The sequence below is a fragment of the Aotus nancymaae genome, unplaced genomic scaffold (assembly GCF_030222135.1).
Source record: "Aotus nancymaae isolate 86718 unplaced genomic scaffold, 86718_ANA_hifiasm-v0.15.2.pri h1tg000040l, whole genome shotgun sequence".
Taxonomy (NCBI): domain Eukaryota; kingdom Metazoa; phylum Chordata; class Mammalia; order Primates; family Aotidae; genus Aotus; species Aotus nancymaae.
This window is the reverse complement of record NW_026988454.1, coordinates 41,056,236-41,079,595: the sequence shown is the minus strand read 5'-3', so window position 1 is coordinate 41,079,595 and position 23,360 is coordinate 41,056,236. Positions and strand designations below refer to the sequence as shown.

The following is a 23,360-nucleotide window of genomic DNA, read 5'->3' as shown; positions in this document are numbered from 1 at the left end:
GAGCACATAACCCCATAATACTCAGAACATATTGCCTAAGTTACACATGATGACAAGGTAAACATTTGCTTTAGAACGCTTTCAAAGGGGGAAATGGTATGAAATAACCAGGGGAAACGCTCCCATCTTTAAAACTCCAAATTAGCTACAACTTGGCTTTATGCAGCACCCTTAGGGTCTGAATGCTACAAATTATATTCTCCTTTAGTTGAAAGAAAACAGAAATGTAACTTTTCCACCAAAATACTTCCAATTGTTGACCTTGCTAGAATGGGTGGTAGTGCTGTTAATTTCTAGTTGGTTTGTGCTTTTTGCAGCTCAAGAGTTTGTCAACTGGCTACTAATGATTCTATATATTGATACAATTATTTATATATTCATTTAGTATTTTTCTGCTGAAGAGCACAAGATAATTGATAACTTGTAGAGTTTTCCATCATGGATGCAATTCCCAGGTTATGGTTATTGTACCATAAAACCATGGTACAACAACTTCATTTTAGTAGTTTTACACTTCACTATAACCACACATAAAAGGGCCATTAAAGTTAAAATGTCCCTTGAGTTTTTTTTTCCCCCTAGTATTAACTTTAATCAATGTAGGCAGAAATTAAAAAAAAAAAAAATGTACTGATTGTGAGCACTCTGTCCCCAAGTAATGTAAAGCTATGATGGTAAGATACTTTATCATACTGCTTTAGAACTCATTCTTGCTGTGATACATTGCCCAGAGCACCTTGGGTACATAAAACAGGGAATAGTAATTAATCTTTCGTGGAAGGTATAACCCAAAGTCCAGAGCAGGAGGATGAGAGCTGTGTGCACACAATGAGATCCATAGAATGCAGAATGTCAGACATGTTTATGTGACAATTTGAAAATATTTCTGATTCTCATACCTGCATTCTTTAGAGAAAAAGGAAATACACTTCATATTCTTTAGGAAAAAAAATATAGAGATAAGTCTGAATAAAGAAGCAGCAGGAAAGATTGGCCACTAGTATTGTAAATAGAAATACTGTATATAGAAACTTAAAGAATTTAACCTTATAATTGCATATAGAAAAAAACATTACATTGTAAAACATACATTGTATTGTTGTCTCAGTCAACATTTTTTTGGGTAGATAATTGGCACTTCAGTATCTGGCCTTTGTGTACTAGTTACAAAATGTGTGAACTCTTAACTCCAATTGAAATTTTTTAAAGTTAAGGCTGAAAAATTAATATATTAACTAATAAATTTACTCCATAAGCATAGGTGGAGCACCCACCTTGGACCAAACCCTTTCTGTGGGGAATGTGTCTTACAGACATTTTTCCTTTTCTCTAAGGAGCTCCAAGTGCTTTAAATTCACAGTGGAGGTTTTTGTAATCCCAGGAAATAATTGTTTCTTTTGGTAAGAAATTTTAAGATTAAATTTTAAATTATGAGGTGGAGGCTTTTTTCTTTAATATATATAAAGCATTCCTTCATGGAAAATGGTTAAGATTATTGGTACACTAGAGGAAATCTTACTAATAACTTGAGTGTGAAGCTTGTGTTATACATGCTTTGGGAATAAAGGCAAGATATTGGCCTCCAGTGCTGTCAGTCTGGCCCTTTAGGAGAATTTAATGCTCTTGATTTTTATTATGCTACTAACCCTCTGCTTCCCTTGAAACCTACACTGGTTTACTCCAACCAATGTGGTCTGAATCCCATCCAACATTTTACTAATATTTATCAGTGCTAAACTTAGTATTGCTTGGTAAGTCAAAGTTGTTGCAAATCACTTCCAGTTGTACAAATACACTATTTATGCATAACTGGTAAAAACTCCATGCTGTCATTAAATGAGTTGACATGTTCATGTAATTACCTGGGCTGGGAGTCCGGGTACATGTGATTATTCTGGAAAAAGAAAAATGAAATGAATTAAAGTATAATTCCGTGAAAAGTATAATCTTTGAGAGCTATAAAAGTAGGCATTTTCCAAAGATGTGTTTCATTTTGTTGCAACAATTTTTATTTTTCTTTGTTTCTTTTTATAAAGTTCCTATAAATTATCTGAAGTTTGGATGAATTTAAATATTTCAATCAAAGTTTGGCAGCTGATAAATTGAACCTAGCTTCATTACCAGTTCCAAATGACCCATCCAGATTAAGTTCATGGGTTGTGCCACCAACCCTTAAAGTTCATCACTAAAGGGGAAATGCTTATGGCACAACTCCAATTTGGAACAGACACTGGAAGTTGATTTCAGCTTGGGAGCAGAAGCAGAATGGGAACCAAAGTCCAAGCTAAAGCTGAAAAAGGCTGTTATAGTACTGAAACATATCCTTTCAGAGTAACTGGCTTGCTTTCAAATTGTGTATTGAATTGAAAGTAATGAGAACTCAGATCTGGTGTTGACTTAACCCTGAAATTCACCTATGACCTTAGTAATGAGCAGTGGCTCTGCTGTTGTGTCTAATGTTGTTCATGGCAGAAGGGTCTCCCTGTACTTTAGTTTGAGCTATCCCAGAAGTTGTGGAAAGGACTGATAAAGAGATTGCTAAATTCTAATCTAGCATATGACTCTGGTCTCTGGTATCTCCCTGAAGCCAGGGATAGGGGGCACCCACTGTCTTAGCTCTAGCTTATCACATCATGCATAGTAGACAAAATAAAAATATTTTATTCACTAATTATAATTTTTAAAGATCCTATTGGGCATCAGGTATTCAAGGCATACAGTAGTGACCTCCACAGACATGATAACCTGCATCATGAAACTTGCAGTTTAGAGTTTGTTGACTTTATAAATTTTTAAAATTTTATTTTGTTTATTTTCTCCTGAAATAACAATGCATAGAAACCTTTAAGAGTCAGTGTTAATAATGACGAAGATTCTCTCTTGATCGAACTTTAGCCAGGATTCTGAACCTTTTCCTAGACTTGTGTTTGTACTTTCTTATAAAATCCAGTTTTAGCAAAGAACCCTGCTAAACTAATTTAGCAAGAATCTCCCACACTTGATATCTGATCACTCTCAATGTTTGATCAAGTTATTTATCCTTCACCATTCCCCAGGTGTTGTCTAACTACTCTGGCTTGTCTTCACCAAGAATCCCCCTTACCCCAGTTCTCCCCCACTGCCAAATCCTTTTGCTGTAGTCCCTCAATGGTCCTTAATAAGTCTTCTTTACCATGTTTTAACAGGTATTGTTGAATGTTTTTGTTTTTGTTTAATAATGATATTTATTCTTTTTTTATATGTTGTCTTAGGACCTTTACTGGTATCTGAGTGACTTCTGTTGTTGGCAGCAGTATCACCCTTATTACTAGGCAAGAAGTCCTTAGCCTTGGGCCTCACATTTCTTTAGAGATCTAGTTGTTGATTAGATATCCCAAATGCATGCATATACACTTTTATTATACTGTATGTGAGCACCTACCTCTGTTACTCATGATCCAATGTCTAGCTCTGAAAGTGCAACTAGTAACCTTAAATATTCTGAACATCCACTCTCAAGACTAACATTGTTTAAACCCCAGGGAATGCCTTTCCACATTTTTTGCCCTGTGTTTTTGAAACAAAAGCCAATCTGAATGTCCACATAGAGGCTGTCCCCTCAGCACCCTCTTGCAGCCTGCTGCCAGCCAACCAGCATGCATCCTGCCACACTGCTGCTGCTGCTGACACGTGAATAAATACAGATCCCACTGTCACTGGCCTATGAAGTGCTTTGGCTGGCACCACCCATTGCAGTATTGTGACCAGTGGTCCAGGAGCATCTTGGCCCTGCCAATATGGCAAGTTCCTAACCTCAAGGAGCCAGAGCACAAAACCAGGGCTCAATACCAGTCCCCTGAAGTTAGAGCACACAGTTCAGAAGTCCTGAGCTGACCCTTGGCTCCCTAAATCTTCCAGAAATGAAGCCAGTCGACTGAACCCACCTCATGCTGCAATCAAACTCTGAAGGTCTTGCTGGTTGTGATGGTTCATGCCTGTAATCCCAGCATTTTGGGAGGCCAAGGTGGGTGGATTATCTGAGGTCAGGAGTTCCAGACCAGCCTGACCAACATGGTCAAACCTGTCTCTACCAAAAATACAAAAAGAAAAAAAAAAAAGCTGGGTGTGGGGGCCCATGCCTGTAATCCCAGCTGAGGCAGGAGAATTGCTTGAACCTGGGAGGAGGTTGCAGTGAGCTGAGATCACTCCAGCCTGGGTGACAAGAGTGAAAATCTAAAAAAAAAAACCTGAAGGTCATTAAATGGGATTAAAAAATATCTAAAGGACAGCAGCTGCCAAAAGTGAAAGCACATAAGCCCACAAAGGTGAGAAAGAACCAGCACAAGAACTCTTGACAACTTAGAAAGCCAGAGTTCCTTCTTTCCTCCAAATAATTGCACTAGTTCTCCAGCAAAAGTTCTTAACTGGTCTGAGATGACTGAAATGACAGAAATAGAATTCAGAATATGGATAGGAGCAAAGATGATTGAAACTTAGGAGAATGTTGAAACCCATCTAAGAGAGCTAAGAATCACAATAAAATGATAAAGGGCTGATGGAAAAAATAGCCAGTATAGAAAATAAGGTAACTGACTTGATAGAACTGAGAAACATGCCACAAAAATTATATTGTGAAGTCTTTCAGGCTGACTGATGACACCAATGATGCCATGGTAACCTCTGTGACCTGCATGAACACTCCAGATGAGTTCCTGGAAAATCTGAAGTAACTGGAACACCAGGAAAAGGGGAAGAAATGATCAACTCCTGTGGTGCCTAATTAACTCTGAGACATTCTCTATTGTTTCTTCTTCCTGCCCAAATGATAAGGCAATTGGACTTTGTAACTGACCTTGGTCAACCTCATAATTCCAGACTACGACCAACCCCCTCCCAGCTTGCAAAAACTACCCTAATCTGTAACTTTCCACTGCCTACCCCAAACCTATAAAACCAACTCCTCTCCCACTGTCCTCCGCTGACTCTCTTGTCGGACTCAGCCCACCTACACCCAGGTGAATAAACAGCCATGTTGCTCACACAAAGCCTGTTTAGGGGGGAATCTCTTCGTTCAGAGCACACATTTTAACATATATAATGCAATCACAAGTATTAACAGCAGGATAGACCAAGCTGAGGAAAGAATTTCAGAGCTTAAAGACTGATTTCTGAAATATGACAGTTAACAAGAATAAAGAAAAAAATAATCAAAAAGAATTAATGAAACCTCCAAGAAGTATGGGATTATATGAAGAGACAAGTCAACAACTCATTTGTGTCTCCGAAAGATAGGGAGAATGGAAGCAACTTGGAAATCATATTTCAGGTTATCATCCATGCAAACATCCCCAACCTAGCTAGAGAGGCCAACATTCAAATTCAGGAAATGCAGAGAATTCTTGCAAGACACTTTATAAGATCATCCCCAAGACACATAATCATCAGCTTCTATAAGGTTTAAATGAAGGAAAAAAATGTTAAAAGCTGCTAAAGAGAAGGGACAAGTTATCTACAAAGGGAAGTCGATCAGACTAACAGCAGACCTCTCAGCAGAAACCCCACAAGGCAGAAGAGATTGGGGACCTATATTCAACATTGGTAATGAAAAGAAATTCCAACTAAGAATTTTATATACAGTCAAACTAAGCTTCATAAATGAATGAGACATAAGATTCTTTTCAGACAAGCAAATGCTGAGGGAATTTGTTTCCACCCGACATGCCTTACAAGAGATCCTGAAAGAAGCACTAAATATGGAAAGAAAAGACCATTACCAGCCACTACAAAAACACACTTCAGTACATAGACTAGTGACACCATAAAGCAACCACATAAACAAATAATAACCAGCTATTGATATAAGGACAGGATTAAATCCACGCATATCAATACTAACCTTGAATGTAAACAGGCTAAATGCCCCCACTTGAAAGGCACAGAGTAGAAAGCTGGATAAAGAAGTGAAACCAAATGGGATGTTGTCTTTAAGAGACCCATTTGACATGCAGTGACACCCATAGGCTCAAAATAAAGGGGTGGAGAAAAATATACCAAGAAAATGTAAAAAAACCAGCAGGGGTTGCAATCCTAATTTTGGACAAAACACCTTAAACCAACAAAATTCAGAAAGAACGTTGGCATTACATAATAATTAAGAGAGCAATTCGGCAATAAGACCTGATTATCCTAAATACATATACACCCAACACAGGAGCACCCATATTCATAAAGCAAATTCTCAGAGATCTTCAAGGAGACTTAGACTCCTAGACAGTAATACTAGGAGGCTTCAACAACCCACTGACAGTATAAGACAGATTATCAAGGCAGAAAATTAACAACGATATTCAGGACCTGAACCCAACAAATGGACCTGACAGACATCTACAGAGTTCTCCACCCAAAAATAACAGAATATAGATTCTTCTCATGGGTACAGGAAACATACTCTGGAATTGACCATACAATCAGACATAAAACAATCTTCAGCAAATGCAGAACTGAGATCATACCAACCATTCTCTTGGACCTTAGTGCAATAAAAATAGAATTCAAGATGAAAATCACCCAAAGCCATACAATTACATCAAAATTGAACAACCTGCTCCTGAGTGACTTTTGAGTAAATAATGAAATTAAGACAGAAATCAAGAAACCAGAATCTCTGGGACACAGCCAAGGAAGTGGTAAGAGGGAAATTTATAGCACTTTTGAAACTGGACCCCTTTTTTACGCCATATGCAAAAATCAACTCCAGATGGATAAAAAATATAAAACCTAAAGCTATAAAAACCCTGGAAGACAACCTAGGCAAATACCATGCTGGACATAGGAACTGGCAAAGATTTAATGATGAAGATACCAAAGCAATCACAACAATAGCAAACATTGGCAAATGGAACCTAATTAAATGAAAGATCTTCTGTATAGCAAAAGAAGCTATCAATAGAGTAAACAAACTACAGAATGAGGGAAAATCTTTGCAAACTATGCATCTGACAAAGTTCTAATATCCAGTGTCTATAAGGAACTTAAACAAATTTACAAGAAAAAACACCCCATTCAAAAGTGGGTAAAGGACATCAACAGACAGTTTTCAAATGAATACACACATTGGGTGAAGAAACATATGAAAAAAAAACTCAATATGACTGATCATTAGAGAAATGTAAATCAAAACCACCATCAGATATCATCTCTTACCAGTCAGAATGATTATTTTTTAAAAGTTAAAAAATAACAGGTGCTGGCAAGGTTGCAAAGAGGGAATGCTAATACACTTTTGGTGGGAGTGTATATTAGTTTATCCATTGTGGAAAGGAGTGTGGCAATTCCTCAAAAAGCTAAAAACAGAACTACCATTCAACCCAGCAATCCCATTACTGGGTATATACCCAAAGAAATATAAATTGTTCTATCATGAAGATATGTGCATACATATGTTCATTAGAGTGCTCTTCACAATAGCAAAGACATGAAATTAACCTAAATGCCTATTAGTAGAAGACTGAATAAAGAAAATATGGTGCATATACAATGGAATACTATATAGCCATAAAAAAGAACAAACTCATGTCCTTTGAGAGATACTATTACTTTGGTTGATGAAACAAGGAATAAATGAAGAAATACATAACTTAAAATTTACTAAAGAAGACCTAAAATATTGCTTATTCATTGGTAGAGTTAGACTTTGTGTCCCTACCCATATCTCATCTTTCATTGTAGTCCCCATATCCCCATGTGTCAAGGGAGAGATCAGGTGGAGGTAATTGAATCATGGGGGCATTTTGCCCATGCTGTTCTCCTGAGAGTGAGTGAGTTCTCATGAGATCTGACAGTTTGATAAGGGGCTCTTTCTTATTTGCTTGGCACTTCTTCCTGCTGCCTTTTGAAGAAAGTGCCTTGCTTCCCCTTTGCTTTCTGCCATTATTGTAAGCTGAAGTCTCCCCAGCCATGCGGAACGATGAGTCAATTAAATCTCTTTTCTTTATAAATGGCTGAGTTTTGAGCAGTTCTTTATAGCAGTATGAAAACAGGCAAATACATTCATATCGAAAAGGAGAATAAGAGATTAGTTCAATAAGTGAGCTAAACTTTCAGATAACCAGAAATCAATTGATAATGCCTAAAATTTATAAACCACGAGAGTAGAAATGTATTCTTTTGAAATATGGAATATTATAAAAGGTAAAAGGAATTACACTTGGGAGTGAGTTTTGGGATTAGTAGGGGTTGTTATTTTAAACTATTCTATACAATTTGATCTTTTTAGTTATGCAAATGATCTACATTGGGTCCAATTATTTTTCACCTGGCCTTCTGTCATTTAGGAGTAAGAGGTCAAATCTAACCCATATGGTCAGGGAGGGAACACAGGCTACTTTCTTTCTCACTTGTAACATCTACCTCAGTCAGACTATTTACTGTCTCTCAGTTATAACACAAACTCCCATGTATATAAATGGAGAGAGAATATCTCTGTGAGGGGAATGTTGTTAATCTACTGCCATGTTCCATCCTCTCACCAAATTAGCAGTGACTGATCTATAACTCGTATGGTAAAGTGCATTATTAAACATGCCCAGTAGTATTTAACTATATCAGGCTCCTTGCTTGGAACTTAATGGTTATCACTTCCATTAGTCATCTTCTATTGCTCTTTGGATTATTAGCATATTCCTGTCCACTGTGCCTTCAGCCATTTTAATGGGTTTGTGTTTCACAAATTGGCACAGATTAGGGTTTATGTCTTTAAAGAGATGAAATAGTTGTGCAATGTAAACTAGAGAAGCAGTCTCCAAATTTATCAGCTTTTTTTGTTTTGTTTTCAAATAGTTTATTTTTTTATTCAACACCCTTTTTTATTCCCCCTCTACTGCCCCACCAGGTAGCTTCTTCCAGGTAGGCACTAGGGGCACAAAGATGAGTAAGACATGGGCTTGATGCTGGAAGAACACCTAGTCTAGTTATAGTAAATACATTTAATCTTGATAAGTACTATAATTGGAATAAGGTAGCATGGGAGTGCCAAGGTAGAAAGAAATATAATTAAAAATTATATTCTGTGCTCTGTTAAAGCAGACTTTTTGGAATTTAGTCCATGTAGTTATATCGTTAAACATGATCACTAATTTAAAAATAATTTACTATACAGGAGGCTGAGGCAGGAGAATTGCCTGAAACCAGGAGGCAGAGGTTGTGGTGAGCCGAGATCGCACCATTGCACTCCAGCCTGGGTAACAAGAGTGAAACTCCGTCTCAAAAAAAAAAAAAAAGAAAAAAAATTACTATAGATAAATTAGTTATTCTTAAATGACTAAGTGATTTAGAGAAGCTAACTAGAGTTAACCGACTAGTGAAATAGTAAATCTAGAATATAAATCCTTAATTCTGATGATAAATTAATGAAGTGATTTTCTAGTTTTCTCCTTATAAATAAACTCCAAGCCTTTCTACTTTTTCCTGAGAACTTGTCCTAACTAATCTTCACCTTTATTGTTATTTTTATTATAGTCTTTTGTTGAATGAAATCTACATGTCTGCAGACCGGACCACATATGAGCTACTCTCAAAAATAAATCACAATGAAAAGGGTAAATTCTGAAGTAAGAAAGAACGGTTAGAAGTACTCAATAAGTATAGATGTGGTGTTTCATATGCAGTGTACCTTGATTTTGGAAATTACATGCCGATTTTACAAAGGTAAGTTGCCATTTTTTAAATTGTAGTTTTCTAAAAAGCCATAATATTTTTGCCATCCTGTCTATAATATGTCTTTCAAATGCAATTACTAATCATTTCCTGAATTGGCTTCTGAAGTGAGAAAGCAAACATGATTCCTACCTTAGAATTTTAAGCAATATTGTATGGACAGATGCAAAGAAGACATGAATCAGTTGATATAATTAATTAGTTTCAGCAAGGGGTTAAGTGTTTTCCTAAATCAGTAACGAAGAGGTTTCTAACTATTCCTGGGTTTACATAAACTGCTTTGGGGTTACCAGTTATTAACAGGTACAGTTGTCAAAATGCCTAAATTAGTTTCTAACTCAGAGGATAGACTTGATCAAGAATGATAGTTTATATATAGGCCAGAAAAACTGCCCATGTCCACTTTCCAAAGTGCCAGCTGCATGTGTTTTTCCCTTACTACTCTACTGTGATCCTGAATTCTAGACCTTATGTAACATACTAGCCAGACCGCGACTGACTTTTAGTAAACAGAATTGAGTGTAAATAATATTTATGGCCTTGTAGACTATTTGGCTGAATCCACCTTAAAAGATAGCTTCATTCTGCTTATACAGCAATGTTTCATCATCTATGGTAGCACAAAAGGACACTCAGACCAAGCCAAAAGAAAAGACAAAAGTGTAATTCACCAAGGAAAGAAATGTATAAAAGAAGGTGACTAAACTGAGACTTTATATAACTATTTGTCATAAAACCATCTATGAGCTAAGATATAAGCACAAGCATTAAGTGAATAACAGTTGTTTTATTGTTTTTTCAATATTTTTAGTTGTATCTTAAAAAATACCAGATGCTATTCATATAATGCCAAACATATGGCTTTTGGCCGTGCTCTTGTGATCTGTAGTAGATTGCTATAATGTACAGGGCAGGGGGAAAAAGGCGATTTACAGATAGCCTGGCCTGAGTGCCTCACAGCTGGATCTAATTTTACTGAACGGATGGTCTCTTCCCTCTAGCACCTTCTATTTTATCAAATGCCACATACTGTTTTTTGAAGTGGTTCTTGTTGTCGTCGTGAATACCACAGATGGATAACACACAGGACATTTGGTTGTCAGTTTTCTGACTAAGGTCAGGACCTACTGTTCATGTTTAGGTGGAGGATGTTATTTATAGGACTGCCCAAGGAAACTAATGAGTTTCAGCTGTCTGAGAGATAATGTGTGGGACATTGCTTACTTGGTTGATGTATTTGGAGGCCATTATAGTGATTTGGGCTTTACGTGTGTCTTTTCTTTATATCAGTTGCTAAGCTGACATTTCACCTGGAAAGAAGATGAAAAGGGTAAGAAAGAGACTGAATAAATGCTAATAATTATTTTATTGCATGTGATTGCCTGTTTACTTTTCTGCCACTCCTACTAGATTTTAAGCTTCTTGAGGGTAGAAAACTTCCTCTTTAACATCGAATAGTGTGCATGTAGCTCTTGGGCTCGTACATAATAGGGAGTGAAATATCTGTTGAATGACTAGATGAAAAAGCAAACATTCAAAGATTTTTCATGGATTTGATGATTATGGAGGAAGAGGATTAGTAGTCAATGAAAAAAATATAGATTTCATTCTGTTTCCTAATTTTTCCCTAAGACCTAATTTTCAAAGATTCATTTCTTTTTCTTTGAAACAATCTGTTTCTTGTAACTGTAACATAATACCCTTGTGTGTATTTGCTACCTTTTATCTATCACTCTATAACTGATGGATACCAAGAATGCTTCCAACTCACTTCCAACACAGGATAATTTCTAACTATCTCTACTGCTGCCATGACACTGAGATGTGGGACCACATGGGAGACAATTACTATCTACAGTTGCAGATGAGTTGGTCACATTTTTAAATTTTACCGTAAGAATATTTTGTTTTTTTGTTAATAGGAAACATTTCCAAAGGTGTCTACCTCCTTAGGCTTCCTTTAGGAAACTAGGCACTGATTTCTGCCAAACATTTCTTGGGATTCTATTGTATAAAAATGCCCTCTCTAGTTATGTCCCTAGAGAGAAGAATCCTTTTCTTTTCCTTTTCTGCAATTCTGTCTCATCCAGCCTGAGAAAACTAATTTACATTAACAGGGCAATCAAAACACACACACACACACACACACACACACACGCACACACACGTATGTCCAGTTGTCTTCATGGGTTTACTTTTTGAATTCCATAATACTCAACTCTAGCAAATCAAAACCCTTGGTATCCATGACCTTTGTTCTGTGTGTGTGTGTGTGTACCCATGTGTGCGCTCATTTTCAATAGGAGAAAACACTCACGGGGTAGAAAACCAGGATTTATGTAAAATCCAGTTAAGACTTCTAAATTTTATTCCCACTAAATATACATTATCTAATTCAATGTACATAAATACCTATTTTATAGATTCGGAAGATGAAACTCAGCTTAAATAATGTACCCAAGGCCCAAGGTTTCATAGTCAGTGGAAAAGGACTTTCAAATAAAAGTTTGACCCCAAATGCCCAAATTCATTTTACTCTGCTACAACACTGGCCTATAAGTAAAATGCTGCTGCCACAAATGCAAGTTATGATATATGTGTGCATTATAATGACACACACTGGTCTTTATAGACACATTTTCTTACAGTTGTGATTCATTTTTTAGAATTCATAGTGAAGGACAACATATTTTTGCAAAAGCCAGAAAAAAAGCTGGGTTCCAATCGTGATTCATCACTCTTCTTCACAATCTATAGTCAATCAGTCATCAAATTCTAATTGTATTTCAAAATCTGTCACCTTTTGTCCGTCTCTACTGCAACCTGCCTAAAACCATACCGATATCATCTTTCCTGGACTACTGCAATAGTTTGCTAACTGGTCTCCTCATATCTATTTTTGTCTTCTTATAATCCATTATCCACATTGGAACTAGCATGTTCGTTTCTAAAAACTTTTTATTTTGAATTTTTGTGGGTACATAGTAGTTGTATATATTTATGAAACACAAGAGATATTTTGTTACAGGCATCCATTATACAATAATCACACAAAGATAAATGGGATATCCCTCCTCTCAAGTATTTATCCATTGTGTTACAAACTACTCTTTTAGTTATTTTAAAAGGTACGATTACGTTATTATTGACTATAGTTACCCCATTGTGCTGTTAAATACTAGATTTTAATTCTAACATTTTTTTTTGTGCCCGTTAATCATCCCCACTTCCCCAACAACTCCTACCCCTACACTACCCTTCCCAGCCTTTGTTAACCATACTTCCAACCATCTCCATGAGTTCACTTGTTTAAATTTTTAGTTCCTACAAATAAGTGAGAATATGTGACATTTGTCTTTCTGCGCCTGACTTATTTCACTTAACATAATGACCTCCAGTGCCATTTATGTTGTTACAAATAACATGATCTCATTCTTTTTTATGGCTGAAAAATACTCCATTGTGTATACGTACCACATTTTCTTTATCCATTCATCTTTTGATGGACACTTAGGTTGCTTCCAAATCTTGGCTATTGTAAGAGTGCTGCAATTAACATGGGAGTAAAGATAACTCTTTAATATACTGATTTCCTTTTTTTGAGGTACATACCTAGCAGGAGAATTATTGGATAATATTACAGCTGTATTGCTACTTTATGGAAACCTCCAAACTGTTCTTCATAGAGGTTTTACTAACATGCATTCCCACCAACAGTGTATAAAGTTTCCCTTTTCTCCATATTCTTGCTAGCATTTGTTATTGCCTATCAGATATAAGCCATTTTAATTGATGTGGTTTTATACCCTTGTAGAGAAATGCATTTCTCTGATGATCAGAGATGTTGAGCATCTTTTCATATACCAGTTTGCTATATGTATGTCTTTTGGAAATATCTATTTAAATCTTTTCCTCATTTTCTAATCAGATTATTAGATTCTTTTCCTACTGAGTTGTTTGAGCTCCTTATATATTGTGGTTATTAATGTCTTTTCAGATAGGTAGTTGACAAACAGTTTCTCCCATTCTGTGGGTTGTCTTTTGACTTCATTGATTGTTTCCTTTGCTGTGCAGAAGTTTTTTAACTTGTGATCACATTTGTCAATTTTTGCTTTCGTTGACTATGCTTGTGGCATATTACTCAAAAGCCTTTGCCCATTCCAATGTTCTGGAGAGTTTTCACATGTTTTCTTTTAGTACTTACATAGTTTGAAGTCTTAGATGTAAATCATTAATTTATTTTAATTGGATTTTTTATATGGCGAGAGATAGGAGACTAGTTTCATTCTTCTGCATATAGATATCTGGTTTTCCCATCCCACTTGTTGAAGAAATTGTCCTTTCTCCAATGTATGTTTTTGGCAACTTTGTCAAAAATGAGCTCACTGTAGATGTATGGATTTATTTCTTGGTTCTCTATTTTGTTCCACTGACCCATATGTCTGTTTTTATCTCAGTACCATGCTGTTTTGATTACTACAGCTCTGTAGAATCATTTGAAATCAGGTAATGTGATTCCTCCAGTTTTGTTCTTTTTGCTTAGTATAGCTTTGACTATTCTAGGTCTTTCATGATTCCATATAAATTTTAGGATAGTTTTTCTATTACTGTGAAGAATGTCATTGGTATTTTGTTAGGGATTGCATTGAATCTGTAGATTGCTTTGAGTGATATGGAAATTTTAACGGTATTGATTCTTCCAATCTTATGAACATAAAATATCTCTCCATTTTTTGTGTCCTCTTCAATTTCTTTCATCAGTGTTTTGTAGATTTTATTGTAGAGATTTTTCACTTTGGGTAAATTAATTCCTTCATATTTAATTTTATTTCTGGCTATTGTAAATAGAATTACTTTCTTGATTTCTTTTTCAAATTGTTTGCAGTTGGCATATAAAAATACTACTGATATTTGTATGTTGATTTGGTGTCCTGCACATTTACTGAATTTGTTTATAAGTTTTAATACTCATTTGGTGGAGTAAGGTTTTCTCAAATATAAGATCCTGTCATCTGGAAAGAAGGATAATTTGATTATTTCCTCTTCAATTTGGATATTATTTATTTATTTTACTTTTTACTTTAGGTGCAAACTATATTTGGCATTTCTCCCCATGTTATCCCTCCCCACCCTCCCCCCCACCCACTGTCTCTCCCCTACCCCCACAACTTCCCCCAGTGTGTGATGTTCCTCTCTGTAAGTCCACGTCTTCTCATTGTTCAACACCCACCTATGAGTGAGAACATGCAGTATTTGGTTTTCTGTTCTTCTGTCAGTTTGCTGAGAATGATGGTTTCCAGATTCATCCAAGTCCCTACAAAGGACACAAACTCATTGTTTTTTATGACTGCATAGGATTCCATGGTGTATATGTACCTCATTTTCTTTGTCCAGTCTATCATTGATGGACATTTGGGTTGGTTCCAGGTCTTTGCTATTGTACACAGGGCTGCAATCAACATACGTGTGCATGTGTCTTTATAGTAGAATGATTTATAGTTCTTTGGGTATATACCCAGTAATGGGATTGCTGGGTCAAATGGAATTTCTATTTCTAGATCCTTGAGAAATCGCCACACTGTCTTCCACAATGGTTGAACTAATTTACACTCCCACCAACTATGTAAGAGTGTTCCTGTTTCTCCATATCCTCTCCAGCATCTGTTGTCTCCAGATATTTTAATGATCACTACGCTAACTGGCGTGAGATGGTATCTCAATGTGGTTTTGATTTGCATTTCTCTAATAACCAGTGATGATGAGCATTTTTTCATATGTTTGTTGGCCTCATATATGTCTTCTTTTGAAAAGTGTCTGTTCATATCCTTTGCCCACTTTTGAATGGGTTTGTTTGTTTTTCTCTTGTAAATCTGTTTTAGTTCTTTGTAGATTCTGGATATTAGCCCTTTGTCAGATGGGGAGATTGCAAAAATTTTTTCCCATTCTGTTGGTTGCCGGTTCATTCTAATGATTGTGTCTTTTGCTGTACAGAAGCTCTGGAGTTTAATTAGGTTCTATTTTTCTATTTTGGCTTTTGTTGCCAATGCTTTTGGTGTTTTAGTGATGAAGTCTTTGCCTATGCCTATGTCCTGAATGGTTTTGCCTAGGTTTTCTTCTAGGGTTTTTATGGTGTTAGGTCTTATGTTTAAGTCTTTAATCCATCTGGAGTTAATTTTAGTGCAAGGTGTCAGGAAGGGGTCCAGTTTCTGCTTTCTGCACATGGCTAACTAGTTTTCCCAACAGCATTTATTAAACAGGGAATCCTTTCCCCATTGCTTGTTTTTGTCAGATTTGTCAAAGATCAGATGGTTGTAGATGTGTGGCATTGCCTCCAAGGCCTCTGTTCTGTTCCATTGGTCTGTATCTCTGTTTTGGTACCAGTACCATGCTGTTTTGATTACTGTAGGCTTGGAGTATAGTTTGAAGTCAGGTAGCATGATGACTCCAGCTTTGTTCTTTTTGCTTAGAATTGTCTTGGCTATGTGGCTCCCTTTTGGTTCCGTATGATGTTTAAGGTGTTTTTTTCCAGTTCTGTGAAGAGGGTCATAGGTAGCATGATGGGGATAGCGTTGAATGTATAAATTACTTTGGGCAGTATGACCATTTTCACAATATTGATTCTTCTTAACCATGAGCATGGAGTGTTTCTTCATCTGTTTGTGTCCTCTCTTATTTCGTTGAGCAGTGGTTTGTAGTTCTCCTTGAAGAGGTCCTTTACATTATTTGTTAATTGTATTCCTAGGTATTTTTTTCTCTTTGTAGCAATTGTGAATAGGATTTCACTCTTGATTTGGTTCTCTTTTAGTCTGTTACTGGTATATAGGAATGCTTGTGATTTCTTCACATTGATTTTGTATCCTGAGACTTTGCTGAAGTTGCTTCTCAGTTTGAGAAGATTTTGGGCTGAGACAATGGGGTTCTCTAAATATAAAATCATGTCATCTTCAAATAGAGACAATTTGACTTCTTCCTTTTCTATTTGAATACCCTTTATTTCTTTTTCTTGCCTGACTGCTCTGGCTAGAACTTCCAATGCTATATTGAATAGCAATGGTGAGAGAGGGCATCCTTCTCTAGTGCCTGATTTCAAAGGGAATTCTTTCAGCTTTTGCCTGTTCAATATGATATTGGCTGTAGGTTTATCATATATAGCTTTTATCATTTTGAGATACGTTCCTTTGATACCTAGTTTATTGAGAGTTTTTAGCATAAAGAGCTGTTGAATTTTGTTGAAGGCCTTCTCTGCATCTATTGAGATAATCATGTAGTTTTCGTCTTTGGTTCTGTTTATGTGGTGGATTATGTTTATAGACTTGCGTATGTTGAACCACCCTTGCATCCCTGGGATGAAGCCTACCTGATCATGATGGATAAGCTTTTTGATATGCTGTTGCAGTTGGTTTGCCAGTATTTTATTGAAGATTTTTGCATCAATGTTCATTATGGGTATTGGCCTGAAGTTTTCTTTTTTTGTTGAGTCTCTGCCGGGTTTTGGTATCAGGATGATGTTGGTCTCATAAAATGATTTGGAAAGGAGTCCCTCTTTTTGTATTGTTTGGAATAGTTTCAGAAGGAGTGCTACCAGCTCCTCTTTATATGTCTGGTAGAATTCGGCTGTGAACACATCTGGACCTGGGCTTTTTTTGGTTGGTAGGTTATTAATTGTTGCCTCAACTTCAGCCCTTGTTACTGGTCTATTCAGGGTTTCAACTTCTTCCTGGTTTAGGCTTGTGTAGGTGTACCAGCCACTCCAAAAACGTACCAAATGTTAAAGACCACTGAAACAATGAAGAAACTGTGTCAACTAATAGGCAAAACAACTAGCTAGCATCAAAATGGCAGGACCAAATTCACACATAACAATATTAACCTTAAATGTAAATGGGCTAAATGCCCCAGTCAAAAGACACAGACTGGCAAATTGGGTAAAAAGTCTAAACCCATTGGTGTGCTGTATCCAGGAAACTCATCTCATGTGCGAGGACACACATAGGCTCAAAATACAGGGATGGAGGAAGATTTACCAAGCAAATGGAGAGCAAAAAAAGCAGGAGTTGCAATCCTAGTCTCTGATAAAATAGACTTTAAATCAACAAAGATCAAAAGAGACAAAGAAGGGCATTACATAATGGTAAAAGGATAAATGCAACAAGAAGAGCTAACAATCCTAAATGTATACACACCCAATACAGGAGCACCCAGATACATAAAGCAAGTTCTTAATGACCTACAAAGAGACTAAGACTCCCACACAATAATAGTGGGAGACTTAATACTCCACTGTCAATATTAGACAGATCAACGAGACAGAAAATTAACAAGGACATCCAGGACTTGAACTCAGATCTGGACCAAGCAAACCTAATAGACATCTATGGAACTCTCCAAATCCACAGAATATACATTCTTCTCAGCACCACATTGCACCTAATCTAAGATTGACCACATAATTGGAAATAAATCATCCTCAGCAAATGCAAAAGAATAGAAATCATAATAAACAGACTCTCAGACCACAGTGCAATCAAATTAGAACTCAGGATTATGAAACTAACTCAGAACCGCACAACTTTATGGAATGTGAACAACTGGCTCTTGAATGTTGACTGGATAAATAATGAAATGAAGGCAGAAATAAAGATGTTCTTTAAAACCAAAGAGAATGAAGACACAACATACCAGATTCTCTGGGACACATTTAAAGCAATGTCTAGAGGGAAATTTATAGCAATAAATGCCCAAATGAGAAGCAAGGAAAGATCTAAAATTGACACCCTATCATCAAAATTGAAAGAGCTAGAGGAGCAAGATCAAAAAACCTCAAAAGCTAGCAGAAGACAAGAAATAACTAAGATCAGAGCACAACTGAAGGAGATAGAGACAGAAAAAAATGCTTTAAAAAATCAATAAATCTAGGAGCTGGTTTTTTGAAAAGATCAAAATAGACCATTTGCAGATTAATAAAAAAGAAAAGAGAGAAGAATCAAAAATAGAGAAGAATCAACAATCAAATAGATGCAATAAAAAATGATAAAGGGGATATCACCACCGATTCCACAGAAACACAAACTACCATTAGAGATTGCTCTAAACAATTCTATGTCCATAAACCAATAAACCTGGAAGAAATGGATAAATTTATTCAGCTTAATTATGTCTGCTGTTGAAGCTTTCTCTTGTATTTTTTTATTTCATTCTTTGGATATTTAGCTGCAGGCTAAGCATTTTTTTTTTAAATTTCTTTTTGTCTTTGGATTTATCATTCATATTGTGTGTCAGTTGTTTTCCTGATTTTGTTGAGTTGTCAATCTGTATTTTCTTCTATCTCATTACATTTTCTTAATATTGTTACTTTTAATACCTTTTCCATCAATTCATTTCTTTTCTTTTCTTTTCATTGGGACCTGTTACTAGTGAGTTACGTTTTTCTAGTGGTATCATATATCCTTGCTTTTTCATATTTCCTGCATCCCTGTGTTGATACCTGCATCAGATGGAACTATTACCTCTTCCAAAGTTTCTAGAGTGACTTTCATAGAGAAAGACTTTCACTTGCAGTTAGGCTTATGTGTGCCAATTAGGAAGGGTACAGGGACTCTGTTTCCAGATAGTTGCAGTGGTGTAGTCTCTGTGCAGTTTCTTCAGCTGTGTGCAATGTCAACAATAACTGTGCGTGGCTGAGGCTGTAGAAATTTGTGACATAGATTGTTAATGCCGTGGTTGTCAAGTGCTTTTGTATCTTTCTATTCTTGTTTTTCCCACACTGGGGAGACATAGCTGGAGTGATCCCTCCTGATGTCAGGTCTGAATTGACCTATAATCAGCTGCAGTGCTGCTGAGTTTTAGGTATAAAAGCTTGAAGTAGCTGTGGGTTTGGGGTCCTAAACTTGATGTTTCATTAACCTATTGTGGCACATGGGCTTTAAGGTACAAGTTCACTCTCTGTGTCAGTGTTAGATGTGGGCTTCCCACAGGGCGAGGGTCTGTTATACTGAGGCATCTCCTGGATGTTCAGGCCCATTGACCAGGTTGTAGCTGTGATTCTACCTCTAGGGTGCAGGACACAGCACTGGTCTGGCTCCAGGAATGCTCCAGATGTTTGGAGGTTTGGGCCGAAGAAGCAGGATACAGCTTCAATTTGGGAACCTGAGCCAATAGTGATCAGTTGTAACTCAGGACCCAGGAGATGAAGCACTGTGTAGCAACTGATTTTTAAGGTTTTTTGTTTACCTGAAATTATCTTTTCTTTTCCTTCCTTCCCTTCCTTCCTTCTTTCCTTTTCCTTTCTCCTTCCTTTCCTTTCTGCTTCTTTCCCTCCTTCTCTCCCCTTTCCCTCCCTTTCCCTCCCTCCCTCCCTGCCTCTCTCTCTCTTCTTTCTTCTCTCTCTCTTTCTCTTTCTTCCCTTTCTTCTTCTTCTCCTTCTCCTCCTCCTCCTCCTTCTTTTCTCTTTTTTTTTGAAACAGAGTTTCACTCTGTCATTGAAGCTGGAGTGCAGTGGTGCAATCATGACTCACTATAGCCCTGACCTCTGGGGCTCCAGCAAACTTCCCACCTCAGCCTCCCAGGTAGTTGGAACTATGGGCATGCACCATCATGCCCAGTTCCATGTTTTAAAAATTTTGTAAAGGAGAGTTTCATCATGTTGTCCAAGCTGGTCTTGAACTCCAGGGCTCAAGTGCTCCTCCCACCTCAGCCCCTCAAAATGCTGGGATTATAGGCATGAACCACTGCACCCTGCATTGGCTTCATTTTTGAAAGATATTTTGTTGTATATTAGAGTCTTGTTTTACAGGTTATTATTTTCTCCTGGCAACTTAAATATGTTATCCCACTGCCTTCTAGGCTCCTTGTATCTGAAGAAATGTAAACTGTTAATCTTATTGGTATTTGTTTGTATGTAATAAGTCATTTTTGTATTGTTACTTTCAAGATTTTCTATTTACTTTTCAACATTATTACTGTGATGTGCTTGGGTATGTATTACTTGTATTTATCCTACATGGAGTTTGTTGAGCTTTGCATTGTGTGACTAATGTGTGTGTATATGTTTCTTTAAAATCAAATTTCAGCCATTACTTCTTTGAGTATATTTTTCTGCTTTCTCTCCTCTCCTTTTGGTTTTGTCATTATGCATATATTTATGCATTGAATGAAGTCCCACACAATTTTTGTGGCTGTGTTCATTTTTTTTCCAGGGTAACTGTTTTATTCATATCTGGGTGGCTCAGGGGCTCGAGAGAGCAAGACAAACCAGAGAAGGAGAGAGAAAGAAATAGCTAACTCTCACCCTCAGTGAGAGAATCCAGAAAGATGGCATCCAGGAGAGGAAAGCAGCTTCCACATTGAGTGGAAGGGAATAGAGAGAGATGGAGTTTAGGAGAGGAAGACAGGCTTCCACAAGAGAGAATGGAAGGGGACTCCAGAGGGGAAATCCAGGAGAGAGAAAGATGGCTTCCGCCAAGGGAGTGTTCGTGGAAGGGGACCCAAACATGGAGTCCAGCTCTGTTCATTTAAAAAAATTTTTTTTCCTACTTTTCTTAGATGGAATAATCCCTATTAAAATATCTTCAAGTTCTCTTTTCTGCCTCTTCAGACTTACTGTTGAGCCCCTCTAGTCAGTTTTATTTTAGCTATTGTATTTGTCAACACAGAGCTTGGGTTTGGGAGGGAAGCAATTGGTCAGGTCTCAAGTACCACAGATTCTCACTGTTCTTACTATGATTTAGTAGATTTTTTTGAATAAATATTTCTTCACTTGCTGTATATCTTCATGACACTTTCCAGAAGCTTTAAATGATTGTTACAGAATAATTTGTACCAGTTATGTTTGTTTTCTGTGGAGAGGTTTGCAGAGCTCCTGATACCTTCATTCCAGAAGTAGTATTGTTTAGAGGTCTATTGACAGAAACAATAATAATTATATGTTGGTCATATCATATTCATTATGTTCCAGTTGGTGTACTGATATTTTTGCATAATTTTCTCCATAGATCTTCATTTTCCTTGTATATATATTTTCAGTTTATTATTTATTGTTTGCATTCACTCACTAGATTATAACCTGACAAAGCCAGACATTTTGGCTACTTTATTTGTCCCAAGTTTCCCTAAATTGTTACAGCAAATCTTAGTATGTGCTGAATAAATATTATTTAAATAAAATAATGAAAAATTAAATACATCATTAAATGAAGTTAAAGACATTAAATGAAGAGTCTGTCATTACTTCAGTTTTTTAAAGGAGAACGTTGAGACTTATGGAAGTTAAATCACATGTCCTCATTCACAGAACTAGTAAATTAAGAGCCTAGCATTCAAACATAATGATACGGTTTGGCTGTGTCCCCACTCAAATTTCATCTTGAATTCCCATGTGTTGTGGGAGGGACCCATGAATCATGGGGGATGGTCTTTGAATCATGAGGGTTGGTCTTTCTTGTGCTGTTCTCATGACAGTGAACAAGACTCACAAGATCTGATGGTTTTAAAAAGGGAAATTTCCCTGCATAAGCTCTCTTCTCTTGTCTACCATCATGTGAGACATGCCTTTCACCTTCCATCACAATTGTCAGGCCTCCCCAGCCATGTGGAACTGTCAGTCCAATAAACCTCATTCTTTTGTAAATTGACCAGTCTCAGTTATGTCTTTATCAACAACATGAAAACAGACTATTACAGTAAATTGGTACTGGTAGAGTGGGGTGTTGCTGAAAAGATACCTGAAAATGTGGAAGCAACTTTGGAACTGGATAACAGGTAGAGGTTGGAACAGTTTGGAGGGCTCAGAAGAAGACAGGAAACTGTGGGAAAGTTTGGAACTCCTTAGAGACTTGTTGAATGGTTTAACCAATATGCTGATAATGATATGGACAATGAAATCCAGGCTGAGGTGGTCTCAGATGGAAATGAGGAACTTGTTTAGAACTGGAGCAAAGATGTCTCTTCTTATGTTTTAGCAAAGAGACCAGTGGCATTTTGCCCATGCTCTAGATATTTCCAGAACTTTGAACTTGAGAGAGATTATTTAGGTCATCTGGCAGAAGAAATTTCTAAGCAGCAAAGCATTCAAGAGGTGACTTGGTGCTGTTAAAGGCCTTCAGTTTTATAAGGGAAGCAGAGCACAGAAGTTTGGAAACTTTGCATCCTGACAATGTGATAGAAAATTCTATTTTATGCAGAGAAATTCAAGCTTGCTGCATAAATTGGCATAAGTAATGAGGAGCCAAATGTTAATGCCCAAGACAATGGGGAAAATGCTCCAAGGCATATTGGAGGCCTTCACAGCAGCCCCTCCCATCACAGGCCCAGAGGCCTAGGAGGAAAAAGTTTTGTGGATGGGGTCCAGGTTCTCAGTGCTGTGTGCAGCCTAGGGACTTGGTACCCTGTGTCCCAGATGCTCCAGTCATGGCTGAAAGGGGCCAACGTAGAGCTTTTGCCATGGCTTCGGAGGGTGTAAGCCTCAAGCCTTCAGAGTTTCCATATGGTGTTGAGCCTGCCAGTGCACAGAAGTCAAGAATTGGAATTTGGGAACCTTCACCTACATTTTAGAGGATGTATGGAAATGCCTGAATGTCCAGGCAGAATTTTGCAGCAGGAGAGCAGGGCTCTAATGGAGAACTTCTGCCAGGGCAGTGCAGAAGGAAAATGTGAGGTTGGAGCCCTCACAC

General features: G+C 37.1%; 1 protein-coding gene across 2 annotated transcripts in view; it reads left to right on the top strand.

Annotated features, from left to right (window-relative positions):
• The window catches only part of CENPW (centromere protein W), a 369,844-nt gene that overhangs the window by 30,590 nt on the left and 315,894 nt on the right, over window positions 1–23,360 (top strand). Inside the window, exons 1-2 of one of the 2 annotated variants that reach the window (XM_064360717.1) lie at window positions 9,544–9,684; window positions 10,984–11,023. The gene's annotated coding sequence lies outside the window, so the exon portion shown is untranslated. Of the gene's footprint in view, window positions 1–9,495; window positions 9,685–10,983; window positions 11,024–23,360 lie in introns of those variants that run through there. The other variant, XR_001111253.3, reaches the window with a different exon arrangement.